The 27,941-nt window shown below is 42.2% G+C and overlaps 1 protein-coding gene across 2 annotated transcripts in view; it reads left to right on the top strand.

Moving 5' to 3' along the window:
- The window catches only part of THSD7B (thrombospondin type 1 domain containing 7B), a 680,297-nt gene that overhangs the window by 58,957 nt on the left and 593,399 nt on the right, over positions 1 to 27,941 (top strand). The window lies entirely within an intron of this gene.

Here is a 27,941-nt window from a genome sequence, read left to right as displayed (position 1 = left end):
TGTATGTTCCCAGTCTTGCTGCTTTCTGTTCCCTGCCCTGTGCTTCTGGTCCCCTCCCTTGTCTGCTGTGTGCCACAAATATATGGGCTGCCTGTGCCGCTTGTGGCACGTGTGGACTGTTGGCCACCCATGCTTTAGGCTGGAAACAAACATCCTTTTGGAGCACAGTCATTTGCACTGTGATACGCTGCAGCACTGCTGATCCGCTTCACTGATGTCTACAGATGTGACTGGGGTTGTTCTAGAGCAGGGGTGGGCAAAATGTGGCCCAGGGGCCAGATGCGGCCTGCCAGGCCATTCTATCCAACCCATGAGGCCCTTAAAAAACTTAGAAAATTAATATTTATCTGCCCTGGGCTGCCTGTCATGCGGTCCTTGATGGCTTGCCAAAACTCAGTAAGCAGCCCTCTGCCCAAAATAATTGCCTGCCCCTGTTTTAGAGAGACAGGCCCCTGCCACTCTCAGTGCTTCAAGGGCCCAATCCTGTTAGACATCCCCTGCTTGCAGATGCACCCCCTGTGTCAACGGAGGGGTAGTTTTGCAGGGGGAACATTTTGCCTTTGGAAGTCCCCCCCCATCCCCTCCATGCTTGCAGATGCTCCCATAATGTTGGTGTACAGCAACCGGATATGCCCACAAGGGGAAACCTCTGTCTGCAGTGTTCATCTGCAGGCATGGAGGGGGGAATTCCTATGGCATGGTATGCATTTTACTGTGTTGGAGTGAGGCATCCAGGGCTATTGTCTCATTAGATCAGGTCCATGAAGTTCCAGGAGCTCCTGCCAAGGTAGCTAGAGAGTGCAGTCAGCAACAGGCTGCCTGCTTTCCCCCATCATAAGCGAACAAACATCAGCTGCAAAAAGGTGGTGCAAATTATTACTAGGATTCTTACTGTCACATCTGTGGTGCAACAAAGGGCTAAGACGTCTATTCACTTGAGTTTTGTGCTTCCATAATTAAAAAAAATTTTTTTTAATAGCGTAAAGGCAATGTCTGTTTGTAGCCTGTGGGCATGTCCACACTGTCCTCTCAGCACCTCCCAGCAGGGACATCCCTGAGGATGCCCTCTCTACCTGCTTCTGCTCATACTTTCCAAACTTGCAGATGTACTGGTGAAACCTCTCTCTGGCTGTTCCCTTGTGGTCCTTCTCAAGACCTCGGTGTCTAACATGCTTGCGAGTGGTTTCTGAGGATGTCCCTCAAACATTTCGGTGACATATTGCTTGTCTGGAGGGTGTGAGTGAGAGCAGGTGTCTGGAATATGCTCTTGGAGTATCTCTGCTAGCACAAATACGCATGAGGTGTAGACTGACTCTTAATGTTTTGGTGCAGAGCCTTGCTTTTAATAGTGTTGAAACCAAACACAAAGAAACCAAGATTCATTAGGTTCACCTCCTGACTTCCCATATTTTCAGCTTTGGAAGCTTGGGAGGAAGTTGTTCATTGTCCAGTTGTTCTGGGGACATCTCTCTTCAGTAATGCCCTGGTACAATAGTTTGTTTTGCTGTTCTCACTTTGCAGAAATCAAAATGATATTTTATAAGGCATATTTGTTAAGTTAGATGCCATATGCGTTTTATCAAATGAGTTTAATACTTTAGGAAGCTCAGTAGAGTAGTGTTTATGCATGAATGAAGAGAGGTTCAATGAATAGGAAAACTACAATTTTTACTTACTTTAGGCTTTCTGTGGTTTTTCAGAGTCCATGCAGAAGCTGCATTATTAACAACATATACCAGGGTTTTCAACCTTTTTTTTAATAAGTGTACGCCCTGTGGTCCCCTTTTTAATGAGTGTACTCTCCCTGGGGTGGGGGGAGTGGCAAGCAGCTGGACACTGAGCAACTGTAAGAAAAGACAGTGAGGAGTAACCCAGTTATGTGTCATGTATATTCATAGTTTATGCCTGCAGGCCTAATATAATCTCATCTTTATCCCGTGCTATTGTTGGAACCTTTTTTTTTTTTTTGGAAAACGGAAGATGCCCTGAGCAATGAAGTTTTTTGTCTGTTTTTCTTTTATCTGTTATGGAGGGTTGCTCTGAAAAAGGACAAACTGTGGGCTGTTGTAGAATATAATTTTAGAGGATAGTACAATATGTTACCAACTTGATTTTGAGAAGAACCACAGGACTCGAGCTTGTTTGATCAATAGATATTAAGCTTATTGGGCAGACAATACACATCTCTAGGGTGAAGGAAAAGGATATGTGAACAGCTCTCTCTTGCCTCTTTCAGTTGCTTGATAGAGTGCCAGTAGTACCACTGTTGAAGGAGACCACATGGCTTCATTTGTGGGTTCCAGGTGAAATCCTTTGAGACGTAGGGAAGTAATTAGTCCTGATACTTTTCTCTTGTTAATATGTTCTTGCCACCATGAAAATGGAAGCGCTGATCCTTGACTTGCTAGCACCAGAGTAAATTAGGAATTGTTCCACTGAGGGTAAAATTGGGTGAGAGGAGAAGCAGGATTTAAGTATTTCTTTATAGAGAAGGACAATCACAAGGCAGGATTTCATCGCTTTGCTGATACTGTACCAGCAAGTGACTGGTTAAAAAACTTCTGCATGTGTAACTATGGGCCTGTCCATGCTGCAGTCACAAAAATATCTACTGTGTCTTGCAATGGTACCTGAGGTATCATTAAATTAGTTAGCTTGGGTCTCTTAAAAGTTAAGATCGGTGTAGATGAATTTGTCCCACTTCTTGGCACTTCTTTAACTGAAGTATGGGCATACTCCAAATAATTCCATTGATTTTAGTGCAGCTGCTCTAGATTTGCATTTCATGTAACTGAAACCAAGATATACCCCCTTAAACCAAATTCAGCAGTTGAGTGAGTGACATATTTGTTGTAGGTTGCTCAAATAACTGTAGCACAGTAGGGCTTGGAAGGACCTTAAAGAGGTCATTTAGCATGACCCCTGCTGAAAGTGGAATCAAATAAATGGTTAGAAATGTAGTTTAGCTTTTAATAATAATAGCTTTTAATAACACTGTAGTGGGTATTCAAAGAAAATGTAATATTACATGTCAGTAGAACCAAAGGAACTGTGGCAGTAAAAAAGGCCAGAAGAAAGTGTTCAAACCTGGCTCTGTCTCACCGTCTGGGTGGACTCAGATAAGACAAACAACCTGAACATAGTTCCACTTTGATTCCTAGTTTTGGTCAGAATCTGTGGAACAAAGCAGTCCTTTCTAGTATCTCCTTCCCAGTCTTCCTGCTTCTGGTCTTGATTTAGTGCTCTCCTTTCAGAAACAGAAACTTTGGATTCTGTTCTTTAAGAGTTGCAACCTGTGCGGGGTTCTAAGGTTCCTTCCAACCTCTCTTAAATCCCATCCCCATTGGACTCAGGGCAAAGAGCTGTTCAAAGTAAATGTTTCCACCATCGGAAAATCCATTTGCTCAGTAAGAAGAAGCTTTTCAGTTCTGTTGGTCACCGATTGCTCTGTCGTAGCTTCCCAAACATAGTATTCACTATGTTGTCAGAGCTCTACTGTGGATATTAATCTACAGTTGAGGTTTGAATCTGGGACTAGGCTGGGGCTGAGCAAGGGCCAGGCAGGGCAGCCATGGGGGCTTCTCCTGCGGCTCCCCCAACCCAGGGAGAGATGGGCACAGCTGGAGGAGCTTATTGGTTCCCTGCAGCGGCCTGGCTGTGCCTGCTTCTCCCCGGCCGATCCGAATCACCGAATCTCTTGAATCAACACTGAATCTTCAGAAGCCAATTTGGCTGAATTGATTCAGGACAGTGATCTGAATCTCCAAATCAAATCACTGTCCTCATAATCGGCCAAATGTGAATCGAATACTTCCCTATTTGCATAGGCCTGCTGTTCAGTAATCACTCAGAGCCAAGAAATCTGACAGAGTTTTTGCTTTGTTCTGTGTCTGTTTGTTGCCCTGAGGGGTCAGGCCAACGCTCAGGATCTCAATATTGCACTATTAGATAGGACGACATGGTGTACAATTGCACATATACAAAACACACACAAATCAATTAGATGCATACACACACACACTACCAGCTCAGGCACATACACGTCCAAACCAGCCTAGGCACATGCATATTTATCACCAGTTCAAGCACATACACTATACACCCCAAAAGTTAAACACAGATCACTAATTCGTACATCAGGGACACAATGCCACACACACACACACACGTAACTCAGGTACACACACGTTCAAAATAACCAGTCTAGGTTCATGCACACCTATCACCAGTTTAAGCCCATACACGCTACACACACCAAATTTGGACAGAATCAGTTACTAGTTACCAACACCTGCACATCCAATACACATACGTGGATTACTAATTCATATACCACACACACAATGATATCTATATATGTGTATTCACTAATTCACGCACAATACAACCCACCTACGCGTACACACAAGTGAGTTCCTAAGTTGGGTGTTGTGATGTGTATGTATGTATGTGCCTGGTGTGCTTGGGATACCTGGGGAAAGGTTAAGGTAAGAAAGTAGAAGTGTAGTGTAGGGAGTTAAAGTTACCAGGACCAGGATTAGAACTGGTAGACTACAGGGGCCTGGGCTGAAGAATTGAGGCTTGGGGGTAACTTTAGGTTAATTGATTAAAAGACAATGCCCAAAGCCTGCAGAACAGGGAAGCATGCCGGCACAGAGGCTGAGACTGGAGCCAGAGGTATGGGGGAGCTGAAAAAGTAGGTGGGGAGAGCGGAAAATGGGACTAAGGGAAAGCGTGAGTGTTAAGGAGGGACTCTGGGTGTGGGGAGCCAGAGGATGGCTCCGGTGCAGCTAGAGAAGTTGCAGGGGGTGGCAGTAGGTGCTGGAAGCTGGAGAAAGGCTCCAGCTGCTGGAGAAAACTGCAGGACAGCTAAAAGGAGCTAGGAAGCCGCAGGTGGGGTGGGGAGGATCACAGAAGATGCAGGGGAAGCCTGAAAACAGAGACACGAACAGCAGAAAATCACAGGAAAAGCAGCAGGCAGCAGGAAAGCAGAGAAAGGCAGCAGAAAGTCACAGGGAAAAGGCAGTAGAAGCAGGGGAGGCTGAGAGGTGGCAGAAAAGGGGAGATGGAATTGGGAGGAGATCGGGAAACTAGCAGAGAGTGTGGGGACTGGAGCTGAGAGAGAGAGAGAGAGAATGAGTCTGGAATTTAAGATAGGGAAGGGACTGGGATTCAGTAAAACACGACCCAACTCGGTGTTGCAAATGACAATGGTTTTATTGAACAGGGGAGATGGTGACACAATGTCTTATTGGTTCCCTTGCACTCCCCCTCCCACATGCACACAATGGAAGCAGGGGTTAGAGAGGCTTGGTGCAGGGGCTGAAGTCCACTGAAGTCCAGGAGGAGAGAGAGAGAGTCCAAATTGTAGGTGGAGGTATGCAGGTAATATCTACCTATCCAGGCTGGAAGGGGTCCTTGTCCAGTAGGTGTTGTCCAGAGGTGGGTCCCCGGCAGGGCCTCTGGGTGGATAGGTGGTGTGGCATGGTGCTGGTCCAGATGGAGAGGGCGTCCCACTGGGTCTGTCTTCACTGCCCCTTTTTATAGGGGCAGACCTTGTGTGACCCTAGTGACAGGAGGCATGCCCTGGCAAGGGTCAGCCCCTGGCGTACTGAGCATGTGTGCTCCTTGCAGGGATGTGCAGTTTCAGGTGTCTGTAATGGTGAGAGTTGCTGGTTCTGCAGGGACTTTTGTCTTTCCAATGTTTGTCTTGTCTCTGTTCCTGGGTGAGGTCCGTGGTTCCTGGATGAATCAATGGGAGGTGATGGCCCAGTCATTACAGCCCGTTCAATAGAGGCCTGCTACCATTGTATTTCAATCATTCCCAATCATTCTCGTTCATCCGGGAACCAATTTACATGGGAGGGGTACGTGACTCGTACAGTTGCAACGTGGGATGCCCAGGCAGAGGACAGAAGATGGAGACTTGACATACAAAATGGAAACTTGACGTTACTTTGGTTCACTTACAAACACAGGCCTAAACCATACAATATCCATATGAAACAATAAAAATCAATATGAAAATGATGATAATACAATATAAAACAGTGGATATCCAAAACCAAAAACTTGCTACCAAAATAAAAATGTTTAAAGCTTGTCCTACGTGTGAGCTCACTCATACTTATCTGTAGGAAATAGAGAGGGGGAGAAAAAGTCAGAAATGGTTGGGGAGAGGGGAGGGAATGCATTTTAAATTAAATAAAAAAAGAAAAACTGGGGGTTTTGCTACATGTTTAATTGCTCAGTGCTATGTAACATGAATCTCTGCAAACATATCAGCCAGATCCAAATAACCCATGCCAACGTTTTCTGAGACCAAAGTTCCAAACGCTTCTGCCTTTGTCCACACTTCAGGGTAAGTTATATTTATGCACAAACTAGAACACCTCATCCCAGTTTGAAGGACATAGGCTTATTTTCTGATCAGTTTACACTGTCACTTCCTGATGTTTTGTCTAGATGCTTCTGAAATAGTTGCTTCTGTTTACGTTAGTTCTGACTTGGAGTCTATCATATACATGCAAATTCATACTTTTAGTTATTCCAAGCAGGGAAATAGGGTTTGAAAAAACAATTGTTTCTAAAGCCTCTTTTCTATGTTGTTGACAAAATGTATCTTTTTACAAACCTCCATTTCCTGGCCTCACTAAATCCAGTCATTTTCTGACTGATTAAATGTGGAACCTTCCAAATATTTTATTTATTTTACAAACTAATACACTGTGTCTCCTATCTTGTTCCTGATAGCTAAAGGTGGATGTGAAAGTTTTAATACATTGTCCCTTCTGTTTTCCTGATAGATGTTTCTGTAAAAACGGATAAGGTGATGAGATCAGAATCAGCTGTGTTACACATGCAGAACCAGTGCTGCAGATGCATGCTAAATCCTTGGCAAGGCATCTTATTAACTTTCCATGTGCTTAGCAATAGGCATACAGACTTAGTAAAACGTAGTAATGAAATATTTGCTAAGGGGAACTTCCATTTGGTAAAGCACTCACAAGATGTGTGTCTGTATAAGCATAGCTTGTTTTATGTTCTGTTAAATATGAACAATTGCTGCTGTTTAACCAAAGATTTCATGAAAATATTAGCGTTAGTAGTTTTTCTCATTGATTGAATCAGAAAAGCGAGAGAGAAATTGGTATTAAAAAACCCCAAAAAACAACTCCTTTCAATAAGGAAACTTGATTATAACCAGAATCAAATAAAAAGCCAATAATGTTAAAATTATTTATGGTATTAATTTCAAAGTAATTTTTAGAGGCTGTTAATGTTTTTTCTGTTATGAACATTTGATGTGGTGTTAGATTCTTCTTTTTATTTCCTTCCTGCCTGCCCCCCAGTTTATGACTGCTAGAAACCTGAAAAGCTTTTTGCATCTCAGATTATAAATATATTATACTACTTCTGTTGAACTCGGTGGCCAAGCTTCAGTAGAACTCATATGTACTATCCATACGAATAAAGTACGCAGGATTCAGCTATGATGAGGATGCCAGAAAATGGTATCTTACTGACAACACAGTGGGGGAATTTTCTTTCTCTCACTCAGGTAACAGTGTTGTAGTAGTAGTAGCTGTCGAGTCTCTTTAGTTTCTTTATCAAAATATAATGGGAAAAGATCCGTACATCTATTTATGTTCTTGGTTTAGCTATGTCTTCATGTCTTGATATACACTAGCAGGTTCCTGAAGAGATGGATCCAGGGCCTTTGGAGCCTGCATGGTTTCTGACTTAGAGCCGTATCAGTGTCATTACATTTCTGAACCTGTAGACAGGGCAAAAGTTAACTACTGAAATATGCTGTTTCATAGTTTAATAACAATAAACCTTTTAGCAGACAGGGTATTATTGAAATAAGTATGGAGCTGCAAGATACTTTCCCTCCAGAAGAAAGGTGAAGTATACTTTTGGACTGGTGGCTTTATTACTGCTTATGATGGAGGTAGTTTAGAGCAGTGGTTTTCAAACTTCCAAGTCACACAAACATTTTGCATCACTTCTTCTGCTGTGGAGCTGCTACCCTTATCCCATGAGCTGAGGTGGAGCCAGGTGATCTGGCCTGACAGTGGTGATATACTCCCTCCTGCCCCACTGTGCCATTACCCCAGTCTCTTTGCAGAGCCCCAGTGATGTATTGTAGAACTACAGGGTTCCATGGAACACAGTTTGAAAACTACTGATCTAGAGACGTAATGTTTCCTAGGTCTCATTGAGTCCCCCCTCAGAAGGGTGCCTGCTCTGGAACATCATGGGCTTGTCTGGTACCTGAGCCTGCCCGCTGGGGGAGACTTACCACTCTGAGATCCTGGCCTTATGGCCCCTTACCCTCCCTGGTTCTCTGTGGCCCTGACTCAAGGAGTGAGCATCCCATCCTGCCCCTGACAGTGACTGTACCTCTTGCTGCAGAGAACAGCTGCAACCTGAAGTTCTAAGTAGCAAATAGTCAGTTCTGCTTCATAAAGGCATTTACTGGGACAAAGCCCACCCATTCAGAGGCTCTCTGCTCCCTTCAAAGCTAGCGATAGACATTCCAAAAGCCTGAGCCTGAATTGATTCAATCTTTGCAGGTTAGCCTAACCTGGCTAGCCTAAACTGGTTTGTAAACACACAGACATCCCAGAAATGCAGGTGCAGGCAGTAGCTCAGGCTAGGAGCTGGGGGGCACTAGATTAGCCCTCCCTTCCCTTCCATGGTGCTGAGCTGAGGGGGGGGGGTATGGCCAGGCCCTGGCAGGATGCCCTGATTAGAGAGGGGTCCCCCTTCCCAGCCGAGCAGCCCAGCAAGCAGTTGATAACAGTGTTTATCACCCCTAACTCAGTGTTTACCAGTTCATTAAGAAAAAAGAAAACAAAAGCTTCTCTCCATTAGTTCAAGCTCTTCTTAAACAGCTTTTTCCAAGGAAGGAATAAAGGGACCTTACTAGCTGTCTGTTGATTAGCTCCAGAAAGCCATAAGCGAACACTGTCCTGTCTGCCACAGCACAAACCGTAGCCAGCATGCCATATATTAGCTAATGCTGAGAGATGTCTGTGTAAGGCAGAGGGGAGGGGGAATCCCTGCTTAGCAGGGAGTGGGTGGTGGGGGGAACAGGGGGAAACCAAGGCAGATACCTGCAGTTTCTGCCAGAGCTCCAGCCAGGGAGCAGAGGGGAGGGGCCAGCTCTGCTGTGGAGGAGAGCCCTGCCCAGCCCAGAGAGCATGCCAGGATGGAGGGGAGTCTGATTTAAATTACACCAGGAAAGGGTTTGGGACAGACATTGTATAAACTGGTTCGACACAAGTCAGTTAAGTCTTATACTCAGAGCCATCCCTAGGGGTGAGCGGAGACCAGGAGGTGGGGGTTGCTGGCGAGCGTCCAGAGCCAGCAGTGGCAGGACAGCTGGCAGTAGCTGTGCATAGCTGCTGTGGTGGGCCTTGTATGGCACTATCCATGGGGTCCCCCTAAGTGTGGAGCCCAAAGAAGTCACCTCGATTTGTCCCACACTAGGGATGGCCCTGCTTATACTACATGCAACCAGGTTTGTCTCAAACTGGTTTCAGTGATTTTCAAACTAGTTTATGTGAACTGAACATCTATTCTGTTACAGGTTTAAACCAGTTTCTAGTCACTTAAACTGGTTTATCTGTAATGTCTGCCCCTAGCAAAGTGTTAAGCAGTTTCCTTGTCCCCAACCCTGCCCACATAGCTTAGAACACACTCAAAGATTGCCCCATTGTTCTTTCCAGTTTGCCTGGTTTCAGAATCCCAAAGCTGCCCAGCTCATCTCCTTGTGCAGACTCTGTCCTCAAACTGTCCCTGCTTGGAGCTGACATTTCATGTCCAGGCAGCTCTCTTGTTGTCATACTTACTTCTCTCCCTCCACTGGACATCTTCTGCAAGCCTCACCATTGCTGGTGTGTTAACAATATTATAGATGGATGTGTTTTCTTTTGCTAGGGTAGGCCAGCAACTTTGGTTTCCCTGCCCATAATCGATTCTTTCGCCTTGTACAGTACTAGCTTTTTGATGGGTGAAGTGGGACATGCAACACTTTGACCACATGAACACTTTTAAAACAGAAATATTACAATAAACCCAGTCTGTCATACAAGGTTGTTGCTCCAGCAACTGTTGCAAGCATTACCTTTATTTAAAATCCATAAAGATTAAAAAAGAACTTAATGTAGAGACCAGATTTTCTTGTTTTCATAAAAGTGTTCCACATGTTTAAAAAGAAGCTAATGCCTCCTATAGAGAAGCACAAAGGTCAGGGTTCTGGTCCTAATTATTGTCAACTGTTTTCCCATCATTCTAAAGTGTTTAAGAGCTTTGTTTAGGAAGTATGGGGAAATGGTGCAGTCAATTTTTTAAAGTTAATAAACAAAAAAAAAAAAAGAGAAAAATCTAGTACCTTACAAAATGTGAGTTGAATGGAAGTCCTATGATACTGGTATTTGGTAAATTAGATTTAGTATAGAACACAATTAATGAAAGCTAAATGATAATAGATTGTTAGAGCTTTACAGTAAGGCATTTTTCCACTGTGGAAACTGATTGAAAGAGGATATTGTAAAATAAATAAATCAGGATTAGGAAAATAAAATATCCAGGGCATATATTTAACAAGAAAAAAAAAATCCCTTTGGTATATAAGCATAAATGAGCTATCTTGGAGTAGATAGCTAAAGCCAGGCCACATATATGCAAATTCTACTCCCATATATACACCACAACACACTACCTCTCCCCAAGTTAAAATTCTATTAGCAAAACTCATCCTGATATTTGAGTGCATTTACATACATCACTGCATATGGCCTTTTGTAGTTTTGCAAAAAATATCTATGAAAGGACAGAAATAATATGATATGTGATTGAATTCAGCCTAGTACCTTGTGGTGACTTTGTAAGTCTTATTTGTTTTGAAACACTCCCTCATTTTGATTATCTGTTTGTAACTTTTTATGGATTTATCTTTTTTCTTTATTTGGATTAAGAGAATAATTGAAACAAACCTCTGCCATATTAGTTATTCAAGTTCAAATATATGTAACCCTTGCTGGCACGCTAGGCCAGGCGATATGCTGGATTCTGGATCCTCAGGGTGCCAGAAGCTCTGGGATCCCCTCTCAGGCAGGGCTGCTGACTGAGGTGTGCCCCTCACCCTCACTGCCCAAGCATTTACTTGAAGTCCAATAAACAAACGGGTTTCTTTATTATATGCAACTATATACAGAAAAGAAATGATTAATCAAGAGAATGGGTGTGTGTGTGTGTGTGTGTATGTATGTATGTATGTATATGTATAAAAACCAACAATTTGAATAGAATTCACAACTGGAACAGGAGATGAATAATTCCACCATGCTGCGTGGTCCCACTTGCATCAAACAACCTCAGTGATTACATTCACTTGGTTATAACACTTTAAAACAGTTTCCCCCCATAACCAAGGTTGATTTCCTTCTGGTCACACTTTCCTTCCCATAACAATAAATGGCAACACAGCTTTAACAATGATCCACCGCCAGGTGGCAGAGGCGAGGCTTCTGCTGCTCCAGGGAAGGTGGACTCTTTGCTCTTTCTTGGTAACTCAGCAAAAACAAGTCTCCGACCAGCCACTGCAGGTAATAGGCTTCTTTTCTTTAATTTCCTTCTGAAAAATACACCTCCTGCAAACACTAGGGGTTAAGTGCCTGCTCACACACCCATGCAGATTTGGGATTCTCACAGCCCGCTCCATCTCTGGGCTCTCTCTCCCCCAGCACCTCCACATGCAGACAGGGGATTCCCTCTGCACTCCTCTGTCCTTCCAGGACAAGCCCTTCCAGCCTAAACAGCAGATGTCCCTCTGCAGGTGCCTGGCCAGGCAGCTTTTCCCAGCTCCCAGCTAGCTTATCAACCCCTCCACACTTTTTCCCTGAGTACCTGTGTCCCTGACACAGCTCTGACCCGGGTGGGGAATCAGCTTCTCGTGGGATGACTCAGGCGCTCCTCTGTCCTGAGGTCTGCTCCCCAGCAAGTCTCAGCTCCATTCCCTCGGGGGGGGGGGGGGGGGGGGGGGGAGGGGTGCTGAGTCTCTGCCTCTCTCTCCAGGCTGGTGTTGCTCTCCTCTGGCTTCTCCCCAGCTGCTTTTCCCTCCCTCATCTTTTTATGGCTCCATAGTAGCCAGTCAGAGCCCGGGGTTTGCAATAGCGGGGTCTGGTCACAGTTCAAATGCTCCAGGAAAAACATGCATTGTGCACAGCATACTCTCCATTTGGAAATGCTATTTCACCCTCTGCAAACTTTTTGCTGCCTTTCTGGCAAAGTTCTTAGGCACAGCTCACCCACTCAGCTTGCAGCCAAGCAAGCCTTTGCAGCTGTTATATATAGGTCAGGTAGTTTTAAAAGGTGGCTGTAATGAGCTTTGTTAGAGACATCTTATTTTTCTATTTTCCACTGGTGTATTTAGACTCATATTTTAAAGACTGCTGATTTGAAGCCAGCTTACATAGTTATATGATGGTGATTGTTATATGTAGGAAGGTGCAAAAGGACAAGCAGAATACCCTTGCTTGTCATTTATCACCTATTTCTTTTCATGCTTAAAGCCAATTTTATTTTGAGAATAACCAAAGGAAAAATGGGGCTTCATAGAAAGAAAATGTACACATTTTCTAGTATGAGAGATGTATATAATCTGTGTGTGTGTATATGCATATACCATACTATTTATTTATTAAAATGCAAAAAAGCACTAATGGCTTGCAGGATCCATGTTTCTGCAAAGATCAACACTTTGGTTTTACATCTAAATCAGTAAAACAGTGAATCTCAGAATTAAGTTTGTGGGGGGTTTTTGTAGCAGGATTTGGTAGTGCTAAGACTGGCATCTTTTTTGTTTAAATGTAAGATGATTGACATTTTCATATGCATCCTAAGAAAGTAGGGCTGGGAAGTCATCTAGTCCATCCTCTTGCTCAAGGAAGTATCATTCCTGACTAAACCACCGCAACCTAGTGGTTGTCCAACCTGCTCTTGAAAATTTCCAAGATGGAAATTCCACAACTTCTCTAGGTAGTCTGTTCCAGTGCTTGGCCAACCTCAGCAAGTTCCTCTTAATCTCCAACCTAAATGTCCTCTGCAGCAGCTTGAGTGGTTGTAGTCCTGTCTCCTACAGTCACAGAGAGAGACCCATCTCCATCCTGTCTATAATTATCCTTCAGCTATTTGAAGGCTGTTATCAAATCCTCCTCAGTCATCTTTTTCCTAGACTAAATAATCCTTTTTCTTCCAGTCTTTGCTTATAAGCCATATTTTCCAGGCCTCTAATCATTTTAATTGCTCTTCACTTGACACTTTCTAATCTGTCTATATCCTTTTTGAAGTTTGGGGCCCAAAACTGAATATAGTACTATAGGTGAGGCTTCACCAGTGCTGAATGCAGTGAATGAATCATTTTCCATGATTCGAAAGTGACACATCTGTTAATACAACCCAGGATGCTGCTCTTTCTTTCTTTTTTTTTAACTGGCAACAAGAGCACATCATTGGTGTATATTCAGCTTATGATCTACTGTAGCCTCTAGATCAGTGGTTCTTAATATTTTTAGATTTAAAGGCTGTATCCATACAAGCGTGAATGTTTGTTTCCCTGGAGGCAAAAAGCAGTTGCACACTTTGTACCACTGCTACTTTTCCCCGGGGAATGCCCGTGCCACGCGCCCTCTGGCAGCAGGTTACCCTGGGTGGGGTAGGGGAGGCTGGGGCCAGCACTGGACTTGTCCCAGCTGCCTTACCTGGGACCTGGGGCTGCAGTAGTGGTGATCCTAGGGCGGCCATCATAAAGGACATTCCAGTTCTCTGCTACTCTGTCCTCTGTTGAAGAGAAAAATAGAGGACATAAAGGCGTCCGGCTTAATATCAATAGAGGACAGAAGACAACTGGACTGTCCTCTCTGCTGGCTACCCTAGGCGATCCTGCCACTTGGAGCCTGGCTGGCAGCCTGTGTGTGGCTCTGGCTGGCCAGGCTTCAGTTTTGGGTGGTGTGTGCTGTCCCCACATCTGCCATCCCTTTTTTTTTCTACCTTGCAGTGCAGAGAAGATCTGAATGTGTGGTATGTGTGGCCACATACCACATGGCTGTGCTTGTCTGGACGCAGCCAAAGTGTTGTATATTGAGTCTCTATGTATGTTCTGCATAAACGGTGCTTGCCTCCGGCAGCTGGTTGGGGGGTGCACAGCAGTGGTGGGAGCATGGCGGTGGAAGTGGCGGGAGCATGGCGGCAAGAAGGGGAGCTCCCACAGACATCGCCGGCACTGTTGGTAGCAGGGGGTGGGGAGCGCCGACCAAGGGTTGGCGACCACCCACAGCCGCTGCTGGCAGCATTGGTGGCGGCCAGTGGGAATTGTGGACCACCCATAGATGTCTCTGGTGGTGTTGGTGGCCGGGTGGTGAGCAGTGACTGCCCTCAGGGGGTGCACCCCCTATGCATTGCCCCTGATGTTCTGTACTCCAGCAGCAGAGGGAGCTGCCTCAACTGTATTATCTTGTGTTGCTTTTTCCTGTTCTGCTTTAGTGTTATGGAGTGATTACTTGTTGTTAGTAAAGATGGTTCCCCTATTCTTCGCTGCATGATCTCTCTGAGACAAGAACCCCACAGATACACGAAACAAAGTATTCCTCAGAAAATGCCAGCTTTTTCCTTTCCCTGCTTTTTGACCATGAAAAATTAAGAGTACTTTCTCTGTTGCAAAGAACTTAGAAAGACTACAACAGGTCAGAATGTTTCTGGGACTGTGAATTCCCATTTGAAATCTTTACGTTTTCATGTGAATCTTGTGTAGGAGTTAGGCAGACAAGGTTCCTTGGGTGAACTTGATATCTTTTATTAGACCAACCTAAATGGTTGGAGAATAGTTATTAAGCAAGCTTTCAGGTTCAAAAACCCTTCGTCAGGCTAAGGAAGCTGTAGCAGTTGGTGTGTGCTCTTCTAACAGTGCTAATATTGTATGGTACCTTGTGGCACCCTTAAAAGAATCTCACAGTATCCAGGGTGCTCTGGCATCCTGGTCAGGAATGACTAAGGGCTCTTCTCTGCAGTAGAGGAGCCTAGTCAAATTGAGGATTTTGAATGTGGGTAAGTGGAAGAATGGAAGTGATGGAATTAACTCTACTTGAACTTCAAGAACCTTCAAGATAGACTTTATCCACGTTCTAAGGCCAGATTGTGGTTGAGTTGGCTCTCATAAAATAGGGAGAAGTACAAAAAACTTTCTTTTCAGGTCCTATGGACCACTACAGTTTTTGACCTAAGGAGAGCTTATGGATTGCTTCTTTTAAATAACCACAGAAATGGATATCACTTCCAAGGATTCAAGATGGCAACACAGGAAGTTCTGGAATACATACTATGGATTGCTTTTTCAGAGTTCGTGCGTGGTGAGGATTTGAACCACCCATTATTTACAGTCGTGCCTTTCAAGTGGAGTTTCATTCTAATGGACAGTCAGAATTCCTGCAATTGGGGTTTGTTGCTAGTCCTGGACTTTTTTATTTCTTTCTTGGGTAGGAAAGTCCTGGGATCTACACAGCTGGCTTAAGAGGTGACTGTGCAGTTCTGTTGCTGAATTTACATTTGCAGATATCGACACAATAAAACATCACTTAATACATTTAGCAGTTTGGACCCATCTGCTTTTTTAACCTCTCTGATGCTGAGCGAGGCCTGGGATAGTGGTTTTGCATATTTAAAAATCATTTTAATTAGAAAATGTTTTAATGAAAAATGAAATATTGGAATTGTAATATTGCCTGCAGTATAAAAACATCTTCAAATGGAAATAGCTCTTGAATCCTAAAAAAGCTAATTGTTAAAAGAAGTCTTTATAAGTTCTTTCTCGGTGTTCCTTTTTTTTAATCTTTAATACTGAAATTTGTGGGCGCTGTCAGTGGCCTGTACAGTGGTGTTAAGGACTATAGACATTCCCCTCTAGGAGGTCAATGGAACTGTGAACAATTCATTATGTTGCATTGCCCAGAATCTTGTGGAAGCTTAAATTTGTCAAACAAAAAGCTATAAGGCCAGTGGTTTTTAAGAATTGCTTGAACTATACCATTATCCCCATTCCTTTTCATCTCAATGATTTCTGTATGTTCAGAATGAGCTTGGTACTCACAATGTCTTACTGAAAAATTGCTTGGGATTATTTTATGGGTATCAAAAGCTGTAGAAAGAACATATTGGTTAGTACTGAAACAGTTGGGTGCCTGGTACGTTGTCCAGAAATAATTGACTTGTTAATCTTAACCACATCAACCGTATCACATTATGAAGGTCAAACACAGGTTAACTCTAATAGGTAGATGTATGTCAGTTTACATTTGTCAGTTATTTCTGTTCTATGGAGACTAATAATTTTATGAAGAAATTAGGAAAGAACAAAAAGGTGAGATGCATGCAGAGAGAGAAAATAGGAACAAAAACAAAACAACATGCTTTTCAAGTGACATCTGTGCCCTGATGAGCCAAAGTTTTAGAAAACAGTAAAGAAAAGGCAAGAAGTCAAAAGGAGGCCCCAGGTGCACATTATGTTTATATTGTGGTTAATGTATTAATTAACTTGCCAAAAATGGCATGGGTGCTACATGGCTGGTTGATATGGCAGCGCCACACCAAATCATCCCTGGACAGCCCCTGGTCTCCAATTGGCAACGCCAACAGTCTGGTTGGCACTGGCCTGGTGTCCAGTTGGCAGTGGTGACAGTCTGGTTGGCCTGGGGTAGCCAAGGTACTCCACCTGGTCCTGGGACTACCCTGTGGGCTCCTAGCGGTGGGGGGGTCCATTGCTGCCTCAGCAGGGATGCCCAGTATTGTAGGAGATGAAGCTCCTGATGGGCATTTTAAACCCTGTGCCTGTGGTTTAAAGTCCCTGGTAGGGAAAACTCTTCAGCTCTCTCTGGCTGAGGGCTTCTGATCCTCTGCATCTGGCACCCCTGCCAGAGCTGCCAAGCATGGGATTTAAAGTCCATGGCAGGGCCAGGGCCAACCATTGGCTGTTTGTTGCCACTGGCCTTGGACAGTCCCAGACATGGGGTTGTTCGGGGCTGAGGATGATGATCAACTGTTTTATCAGCTCTGTCCCAGACAGCCCCAGGTCTCCAACCAGCTTGGGGCTGTCCTGGGGCTGGTTCTGACAGTCTCTTTAATGTTGGCAGTGGACCTGGGGCTGTCTAGGGCTGATTATGACAGAAAACAAGGAGAATGAGAAATCCTAGAAGAGTTTGTAATTAAGACAGAAAAACACATCTCTCAACTGTGAGGGGCAAACTGATAAGAGATCTGATGTCAACTGGGATCTGAACAAATATTTCAGAGTATTGAAAGATGCAGAATTAACCCTGGGTGAAGCATTTAAAACTCTTGCTAAGCAGAGAAAGTCATTTAGTTGACACAAGTGTATTCTGCTTGGCAAATTCTACTTGCACTATAAAGGGTTAATTCTGAATTTTCCAATAATCAGGTTCTTTTTTGTTTCAGAAGGCCATGTGAACATAATAGAGAATCCAAAAGATTAAAAGAAGAGTGCTAAAGCAGCTATGCCTTGGGCTTGTCCCACTGGCAGCATACATAAACTAAAGGTATGACAGATAGTTTGTATCTTTCTGTTTTTTAATAGTACAAGGAAAAAGAACATTCATAGTTGAGCATGCAAAGTCCTCTGCAAATAAAGAGGATACAGTCACTGGAGAGTTGGGATCAAACAAATTGAATGAGTTTGAGGGTGTCTTCTAAGAGAAAGAGAAACTCTAAGAACAGAATATAGATGAAACAGTCCAATAGTCATACCTTTTAGAAAGTTATGGTTACTCTAGAGACTTTAGGAGAAGATGGGATAGGATCATTGCTTTGGCACTGTAGTGCAAGTAGGGGATGTTTATGCAAGTAGGGCAGTATGCTTACTGGTCATTATAGGGGAAAAAAGACAGAATTTATGTACAGACCCAAAATAATCTCTCTCTTCCCCCCCCAGAGAGAGAGAAATCTTTGGTAAGGTGACCCATGACAACTATTCAGCATGTTTGATGTGCCAGCAATTACATGTAGAAGAACAATATGCATTTGTGCATGTTCAACATCCCTTTTGAAGAAGCTCCCCCAAATTGCTGTTTGTTTGGGTTGCATGGCACTCAAGATGTTTCACCAGATAATGCGAACAATTTTGAAAGTGCAAAGTGCACTACTATTTTTATATTGAAAAGTGGGGGGGAGAAAGGTAGGACAGCATGACAGAGCTTTTTACCAGTTCCGAGCCAGAGGTGATGTGTTAAAGCTAAACACAAGTAAATTATATAAAAGGAGGATAATACACCTGAAAGAGTAAATTGTCCAGGTAAATCATGGTAGGATTGAGACTATCACCAGTACGCTTTCCACGAGGAAATGGTACAGGTCTTCCTTGGAATAGTGAGCCATGTCAGATAATTTTGTGCCTTATTTAGCTGCTTAGTAAGCAGCTCAGAACGATGCTTTGCAAGTATGTAATAGACATGAGATGAAAACCTTAAAGAGTTTGAGACACTGAAGAAGTTAATTAAAGAAGAACTAATTCTAAGATACTGTAACGTCCCATAAAAAAATTAAGTTACCTTTAAGGAGGTTTTTGGAGCTACCGCCACTCAATTAAAAATGATGCTGGGCATCTTTATGTTGGGAAATGGTCACAAAAAGCACAGGTGTCACAAGAGTTAGTTCTGTAGTTGTAGGACCATATTTTCCAAAGGAAGTATTTATTAGGGGGGAAAACTTCTGGAATCACTTTCCCAGATCTTGGGAGGAAGGGATACAAGGGACGCTGAATCTGCTGTTTTGTCTGACCTTTCAGACTGATCTTAACTATAGAAGCTGAGACAGCCGAACATAGCTGTGATGGACCATAGGGTTTATTGGAATATTTCTGTTAGCTGTGTTCATGCTGTAATGATGTTGCGAGCCTCAGTTTCCCCCTAGCTAGCTTGCACAGTGGGGAGAGTGAGTTGTGGAGGCAGTGAAGACAGAGTGAGAGAAGACACATCCATAGTCAGAGACTGGAATAGCTTTGTTGGCAGTTCAACAAAGGTGGAGATTGCAGATAACACCCAGTGTCCAAGGGAGAGGAAGAAAAAAAAATAAACATGGTAATAGATTTGACAGGGATAGACAAGCAGGTTTTGCCTGATATTTGGAGACAAATAGCGCCACAGTATTGGGGCTTAGAAGCTAGACAGACTTGGAGAGAGAACAGGGACAGTCTTCGGGGGTGCTCTGGCCTATTTGGACTGCACTGGGGGAAAGAGGAACTGCTTAACCCTTTTGTGGGGGCTAGTGTCTTCTTGCTCTGTGGTCTTTGCCCCAATGTTTGTATTGAAGAGGAGCAGTCTGTTTTGCTTCTTGGATCTTTGGGTTACATTTTTTCTCCTCAACAAGAGGCAAAGAACTGGATGCTTGCTCCTTGAGTCAGGGCCACGAAGAACCAGAGGGTGAGGGACTGAAAGGGCAGGATCTGAGTAGGAAGGAGCCAGTGCTGCCCCAGTCCTCTAGAAGCTGTGCCTGGGCTGGTTTCTGGGCTGGGGTGGGCTCTCTCAAGTGACCAGGCAAGGCCATGGTGGTCCCAAGCAAGTATCTTACTGGGGGGACTTTGTGACAGCAGCACAACCAGAGAAGTTGCATTGCTGCCTCCTACCTGCAGAACTGCTGATATTCTTGGGGAGAATTGCAGGACAATTCTGGGCTGGATTAATGCATAGGTAAACTAGGCACATGCCTAGGGCCCTGAACTGAAAGAGGGCCTGGTCCTTCCCTCTGCGGTGGCAGCATGAATGGCCCTGTCCACCTCCCTTCCTTTCCCTTCCCTTTCCTTCTCCTCCCCTCTGCCAGCCATACCACCATGGTGGCTGCTTCCTAGTGGTGGCTCCGAGCCCTGCTCCCCATGGGTGGCAACGCTGGGTGGGTTGGGAGGGAGGGAGGGGGGCCTCGACCGGCCTGGGGCTCATGAGTTTGTTTATTTAGGGCCCACTAAATTGTTAGTCCTGGGACTAACTAAACATTATTAGTGGTATTACTATTTGTGCATCTTGTATTTTTTAACTGTTAAGTATTAGTTTGGAAAGGAAGATTTGGGATTCAGGACTGCTTTTATGGCTGAGCTTCCCAGATGACGAGTCTGGGTGAGATGTTGTGGAGCTTTTCGTATTCAAAACTGAATGGGACTGGGCACTGAATAAAGCAGAGCTCTTACAAGAACCTTAAGAACCGAGTGATTGCCAAAGGCTTTTCGGTCTTACTGCAATTGACAGAAGAATAATTCTTTGTGTCCTTTTGTGTTGCACTGCTCTTATCACAGAGGACTTCTTGCCAGAACACGCCTTATGCTGGGACAGTACAATTATATTACCTTAGAGACTTCATTGTGAATGAGTAAGTCACGCTGGACAATAAGACCAATGAATGCCTCTTGATAGGGGAATTTAAATGATGATGGAGATCAATCAAGATAGATGGAAGCATATTAAGAGATGGACAACTGCAGTTTTTGAAATTTCGACTAGTTTTTCTGAGGCTCCAGGCACTGCATCAAATATCTGCTGTGGTAGGAGATGTCAGCCTACTATGTGACATCAAGTACTGTGACCTCTGCTGAAGCAATAATGCCAAGAATTGTTTGCATGTTAGGATAACATACAGCCCTTACATAGTATATCATGACTGTAGCACAAGTTATGTTCTACAGAAAAGAAATAGTAAGGAAAGTATAGCTTTAGGATGATTCCTAAAATAATATTTGTAAAACGTATATAAAATATTGCTTACTAAATCTGTTTTCTGTGACATGTTTTTTGGTGTCTGGGCATTACTTGTAATCTAGAACAGTCTACTTTTTAATTATAGGTAAACAAATGTTTTTTTTTTCCTTTTTGAAAACACTACCATACTAGTCAAGGAGACCTTAGCTGGTGCTTTCAGTTGATGCTTGTTGTGGATAACTTTCTAGCCCTTTAAAATAAATTACAGTTGTTGGTATTGGACACCTTTGCACTGGTAGTGAAATAGGAAATAGCAGCCATCATGACACTGCAAGACATCATCATACAGAGAGTTTGAACAAGAAGTAAAAAAACCCAAACCCTTCCTCTAATTTAAAACAAAAGCCATGACAGTTTTTGGAATATGTCTGTGCTGACTTATGGATTGCTTTTCACTTGTGAAATATCATTTATGGTTATAATAATCAATGCATTAGAATTAGTCCATTTGGTAGCAGGGACCTAGAATATAGTGAACAAATTATGTCTCCAAACATGAAACAGGGCCATTGAGAGCCATCAGTTGAATAATTTCTGACCTGGTAGAATTATGGGCTTGCAACTCAGAAAGCCAATGGCTTTTTTTTTTTTTTTTTAAATAACTCTGTCCACCATTCCCACAGTGATTTGGAGCCTGGAAAGTCACTGGAGGAAGGACAGAGGAAGACAAGGTTTTAACAACAGTTTTTGGAAAGACATGCGCTCTAAGTGAAGGAGCTGCCGGAAATGGAAAGGGACAGGTATACATTATTTTTATTGCAAGAATGTGGACTAAAACTCTGTATATTCTCAGGGGTGGCTGGTTTCTAAGGATGGGGGCTGGGGGGGGATTACATGTACTTATTCTTTCACCTAAGTCTGTGCTAAGAGTGAAGTGTGTGTATGAGAAATATCTTTGCAAAGCATTCCTTATATTATCTACTGAGTGCCACAAATGGTTAAACAACCAGAGTATCCAGGGGGGTTTAACTCTGGGATGAGGTATGTATGAAGTACTGAGGCAGTTTTCTTTGTGAAGCAAGATTTTTTTTTTTTTTGATGATGATGGACCAGAATTAAGAGAGATGTCAGACAAGCTTTTGGGCTTAAAATGCCCTTTCAGCACTTAATTTCAAGGGCAGCTAGGCTGCAGGGCCCTACATCCCATGGAGGGGATATCTAGATATACTTAAGATTTTATGTGTGCTGCTTGCCTGCAGTAAGGGGAATGGAGGAGCTGAGTGAGGTAATTCAGCATGCCTCCTTTTACAGAAGAAGCTACCCCTTTTTCCCTACACAGAGTTTTCTTTTATAGCGGGTGTGTCAAACTCATCTGTCACTCCTCTCCTCCTCCTCCGTACTGGATCCAGTGCACACAGCACAGGCTCCTGGATCCATACTACATGCAGGATCCTCTTCTATGCTGGTTTGGGACTGCACCCCACATGGTGCCCACTCCAGCTGGTCCAGGATCTGTGCTGCCAAAATGGGTGCCTGATGCAGTGCAAACCCAGACCAGCTGGAACAGGCACCATGTGCAATGTGGGTCCTTAACTGGCTAGGGCAGGGTGTGATGTGTGCAGTGTGGATCGCAGACCTGCTACAACAGGTGGCATGTGCAGCATGAATCCCAGACTGGCCGCAGCAGGAAGTGCAATTGATATATGTTCCAGGGCCAGCACGTGCCATGCAGGTGTAGGTCAGCTCAGGCCCAGGGGCAGCACTGGCTGGCAGAGGATGGGGTACCGTAGGCCAGATCCAGCCTGTGGGCTGTATCTTTGACATCCCTATCTTACAGAGATTTGTATTTTCTTTGATTTTCTGTTTCTCTTATCTATGAAGTCCTTTTTAGTGAAAACTATTAGAGTATGGAAAATGCCACAGGGAGAGAGAGCCAATATAGATCTGCAGAAAGAAGTACCACTTACTGAATCATTGTTACCCAGGGGTTTGTTTCATTTCTACCTATATACACTAAGAGACAGGTAAATGCAAACCAACTGGTAGAATATAAACCACCTCAGGAGTGGTCTTGTTGCTTTTTAATAGGATCCTTTGTGGAATTGAGGTACTTATTTCAATGAGGGAAAGGATACTACAATCTGGATTTTAGTTAACACATTTATAGTGGGATCTAGCTGTTAGACTTTGGTTTTGGCAATCTCAAGCTCAAAATACTAAGGCAGCTCCCCCCAAAATTACATTTTATGCATGTAGTAAATATTGTTATTTTTATTTCTCTTTTGATGTGATCTTTTATGGTGCATTTGAGCTTTTCCCTGTAATCACAAGAACTAGAATATTACTATATTTTTAGATGAATGCTGAGAGATTCTCACCTAATAATATGACTTCAGGAGTTGGATTTTTAACAGAAACAACTCTGAAAGTTAGTGATGCTGTCTTTTCTTTTATGTTTCAAATTTTAATCATCAGTCAGTGTTCTCCTAGCATGCCAGCTGCAGGGACTTGAGTTCACATAATATAAGCGTGCAATATAGGGATTTTATTATCTGTTATTTTTAATTAGAGAAAACAGTAAGAGAAATGCACATTTGCAATTTTTTCACTTGTATATGTGGAATAAACTAGTTTTTAAACCAGACCATAATTTTTGATAGAACGGATTAACAGGAAGATATCGTTTAGATAATTAGGTTCCATTATGATGTCTTTCATCATATTTATATTTACATTGGAAATTATAAAAAGCAATACATTGTAACAAGCAATGAATTACTGAAGTGACGTGTTAAACCACTGGAGGGCTTGAATAGGAACAGAGCATATGTGAGGCCAGAGATTTATTGCCATTTTCTTTTGTAGATTACGTTTGACTTATGAGTGGGCATGTAAATTTATTGTCGTTCATGGTGAAGGTTGGAGCACAGAGGCAAACTTTGTGGTAAGGATGGTGGCACATCTCTTAACAATAAAATTTGAGAGGTAAAGTGGTTATGCTATGGTTTTATGAAAGTGTCAGATTGCAAGTTTCTATTGTACAGTTTGGGGCTTGTGTATTTCTGCTTATTGAATTGAGGAGCCTCTTCTTGGAGCAAAGAAAATTAATAGCAAATTTTGACTGACTTCAGTGAAAGTAGGATCAGCTCCAAATATTGCAGCACTTCAGGTATACAGACACGTAGCTACCCTGGATGGAAAGTGCCACTTAAGCACTGTCAGTTACACTGTCAATTACAGCCACTCTAATTAAAGCGCCCCCCAACCTCCAGAGCAGGTGTAAAGATGCCCAAACCTACTGCAGTTATTTCTTGAGAGGTAAACCTTTGATTTTCATTTAGACTTTTTTTTGTCTCAAAGTAGTTGCAAGAAAGAAGTATTTTAAAGACCAGAGATGATATATGTCTTTTGTATTGAAAAGTCACATTTGACAAATTATGTTCGTAGACATGTTGAAAACTACCAGTCGCTACTTTCTCAGGGTCTCTTTTGTCTCTATATTCTCTATTGCCTGCATTGGCAACACCTCTTTTTTTCACTGTATCATGCTCTCTTCATTTGGTTTTACCTAGGTCAAGTTGTATATTTCAGGCCTTGAAGAAAAAAAATGTTCTTTTTTTATTATGTGAAAGCTGTAAATTATTTGGGGTTTTTTTTACTTTTTCTATTATAACTTACTGACCATTATTAAGATTCTACTAGGGTTTTAAATCTTACAGTAATACTTTGGCATGTCTGCTTTAAATACAGGTGTAATCTCTCTTTCAGTGTGCCAGAGGATTATGAAAAGATCACTAAACTATGTTTTTCATGGAGTACTATCTTAGTCAAAAGAAGGATTTTAGTTCCAATATTTAACGAGTGATTTTGATTGCCTCACTTTTATTCCCAATATAAGACACATTTATAAAGGTGTTGATTTTTAGAAAGTGCGGAGCTCATTTCATGAGGATCAAGCCTATTTCACATGACCAGGATCAGTATCCAAAATCGCTGGTTAGATTTTTAAAATCTCAGCTAAAAGTTTTAACTATTACTTTCTGGTTTTTTTCCTCATCAGACTCTTACCACATTAAAATTGAAGGGGGTATAAGCGAGCAGGGTAGTTGGATTATGTGCATTATATTTTGTATCATTATTTCACTTTTTCTTGAAGGCACACATTTTAATAGTGAAAGTACAGGTTTCCCTTGCTTTATGCAGGTTCTGTATGTGCAAATTCACTCCTATGCGATGATCCTTTTTATACCAAAAAATCATTATATGCGAGGTAAATTCACTCTTATGCGATTGGTGTGGTGAAAGCCTGCCGCTCAGGGCAGCTGGTGCCTTTGCTTTTGGAGCTACAGCTGCCGTGGGACGCCCCATATATCCCAACACCGGGTGGTCCCAGCAGCACCACTCCTGGAGCAGCTGCAGCTGTACACAAAGCACAGTGCACAGCCACAGCCTCCTGTCTGCTGTTGGTGAGTACCAAAATTGTCTTGTAAAAGTGTTAGAAATGAGTCCAGGGATCAGTACAGTCGAGGTCTTAGAACATATCTGTATTTGTTACATTGTAACAAACCCAAAGTAGGTTTGCTTTATACAAGTTCGAGTTATGCGCCATTTTCCAGGAATGCATGTACAGCATAAAGCTGTAATTAATATTTGGAAAACTTTAACTAGGGAGGTGGTAGATTCTCCGATACTTGAAGTCATAGAAATATATGCTTGTCTTGATTTAGACTTGGATATATTTTTAAGAGAAATAATATAACTCGAAACAAAAGTTATAGGCTTAATCCATAAATGTGTTGTGTGAGATTAGGCTTGTACTAGGCAGGAGTGAGAGCAGATAATCTTATTGTTCCTTTAAAATCTATGAATCTCTGCTATTCAGAAGTAATCTACTAATTAAAAAGTGTTTATGGAAGATAGAAATACTTGTGTTTGGTCTAAAGGAAATATAACAGCTAACAATAAATATGAGTTTTACTAAATAGTGTTGATTCTTTAAAAACCAAACCCAATTTTGAATGGACAGAGTATGACTGTAGAAGTAGTTCAGTGGTATTATAATGCAAATACAGGTGAAACTATAGAATGGCACAAAATCACTTTTGTAGATATGATCCATCTGAAGGGCTGTTAGGTCATGGACTTAGATAAGTGTAGTCTAGCACAGTACAATCACACTTTGAAAAGTGAATATAGTAAGTAGAGGGAATGAGCTATGTAAGTGGATTAGCTTTCCATACCAAAGGGAATTTTTTCTTTTTTTCAGTACTAATAAGAACCTTTAGACTTCCTCTAAGTGAGATGTAGTGTGTGTTGATAACAACAGGAAGTTAAGGAGCAGAGAAAAGGGGAGAAATGTGGAAAGCGTGGCATTTCTGACTCATTCCTTTAGACATAGCCTATAGTACCGGGCAGTGAGGTCCTGTCCAGCAAACATATAAAGCAAGCGAATGGACTACTGAAGTAATCTTTCCTTTTTTGGTGCCTGTCTGGGGTTGACTTGATCACTAGCTGTATCTAAGCAGAGCCCTTTTAAAAAAATACTATAATTAAAATCCTTAAAAGTTACGTACAAGATTTTCCAAATTGATAGGTCTCAGTGTTTAGAATGAAGTGATTATGATCTGTTTATCAGGTCTGAGCTTAACTAGGGCACATTTAGAAATGTTAAAACATGAATGTCAGTAAGATGCACTGAAGTTGATAAACAGACATGACATTTCCTGGTATCTAAGGATGGCTGTACAGGAGTGCAGAGGCTGCTCCGACATACTATAATTACATTAGATTACATTCAATTCAATCATGCCTTTTACTTGCACGTGTAAAGGAGTTTAAGAGGGACTATGGACTTCTGCTGCTCAATTTCCTCTCATAGTCCTTCTGGAAGGGTAGTACAGGTTAAATTTACAATAGGGCGCTGGACTGCATGAAAGCAGACATGATGAATTGGTGGTATATATTCAAGTCTTCTTGTGGCTGAGGTGGTTGTGGCTGCTTTGCTGCCGTCTTCCTCCATGGTAGACTACCAGAAGAATTAAGTCCTGCCTCTAAGCTTACAATTAATTGGTCAAGTCTTAGATAATAACACAGTGGATTGCTGTTGAAAATGCTTGTATAAAAATATAGATGTGATTCAGCAAGCTACTCCTAACAATACAAAAATATGTTGAAATACTGTTTTTAGATATTCCGTGTGGTGGTCTTGCTCACTTTTTTCCTCCCTTTATTAACTGGAGAATCTTACTTGATTTTTTTTTTTTAAATTAGGTACTAGGCTTATCAATAAAAGTTATTTCCCCCCAAGCTTTTATAATCCCACGCAAACCTATTACAATTGTCTGTATCTGAAAGGATAGATATCTTTTCTTTAGTCCTGAATACTGATGTTCGTTCTAAATGCAGCTTTTAACCTTGGTCAATTTACATAGTGCTTTAGGAGATTAGTGGTTTATTTAGAAAGAACTGCACATATTTGAGGGGTGTGTCAGAATGCCCAGTAATGACTTTATGAATGTTTGCTTCAATACTCTTTCATTTGTTCAACAAGACTGCCATTTCTCAGTGAGCAATGCACTTAGAAGCAGATTAACTTTTGTGATGTGCAGGAATAAGTCCTGAATATTGAGTAGTCTTAAAAATCTAGAGTTATAGCTATGTTAGCCAAGGTCCAAATAAGTGTTTGCCTTGCCCTGTCTTAAGACATTAGCTATAGAACCTAAAAGCATTAGTTACTACATAACTTTAGCCCTCTTTTCCCCCGGTCAGGTAATGCGACATCATTTTGATGAGTTATAAGTATTTTCCTTTAAATTTTGTTTTTCTCATTTTAATATAGAAAAGGCATAAGGGAGAATGTTAAAATGATGATTTAATTCAGCTCAAGGTATGATATTTGGGGGATTTAATTTTTTAAGGTTTTGTGTACATTTGCAAATGTAAAAAAGGCTGCTTTTGAGTACAGAAAATTGAAAACTTTTGCAAGAGAATGCTGAACCCAAATATTCTGGTAATGAGAAAAATAAGTAATGGAGTAACTTGAATCTGGCATACTGATCTCACTTACTTTTTAAAAATCCTTCTATACTTATATTTTCCTTTAGGTAAAAAAAAGGAATATTTCCCATAGTACAAAAAAAATCTTTGGTGTTTCAATTAGTCTTCTGTATTAGCTGCTTCATATGA

Source organism: Alligator mississippiensis, chromosome 4 (assembly GCF_030867095.1).
Source record: "Alligator mississippiensis isolate rAllMis1 chromosome 4, rAllMis1, whole genome shotgun sequence".
NCBI lineage: Eukaryota > Metazoa > Chordata > Crocodylia > Alligatoridae > Alligator > Alligator mississippiensis.
Note: the sequence above shows the minus strand (reverse complement) of the source record. Positions and strands in the feature narration are given on the sequence as shown.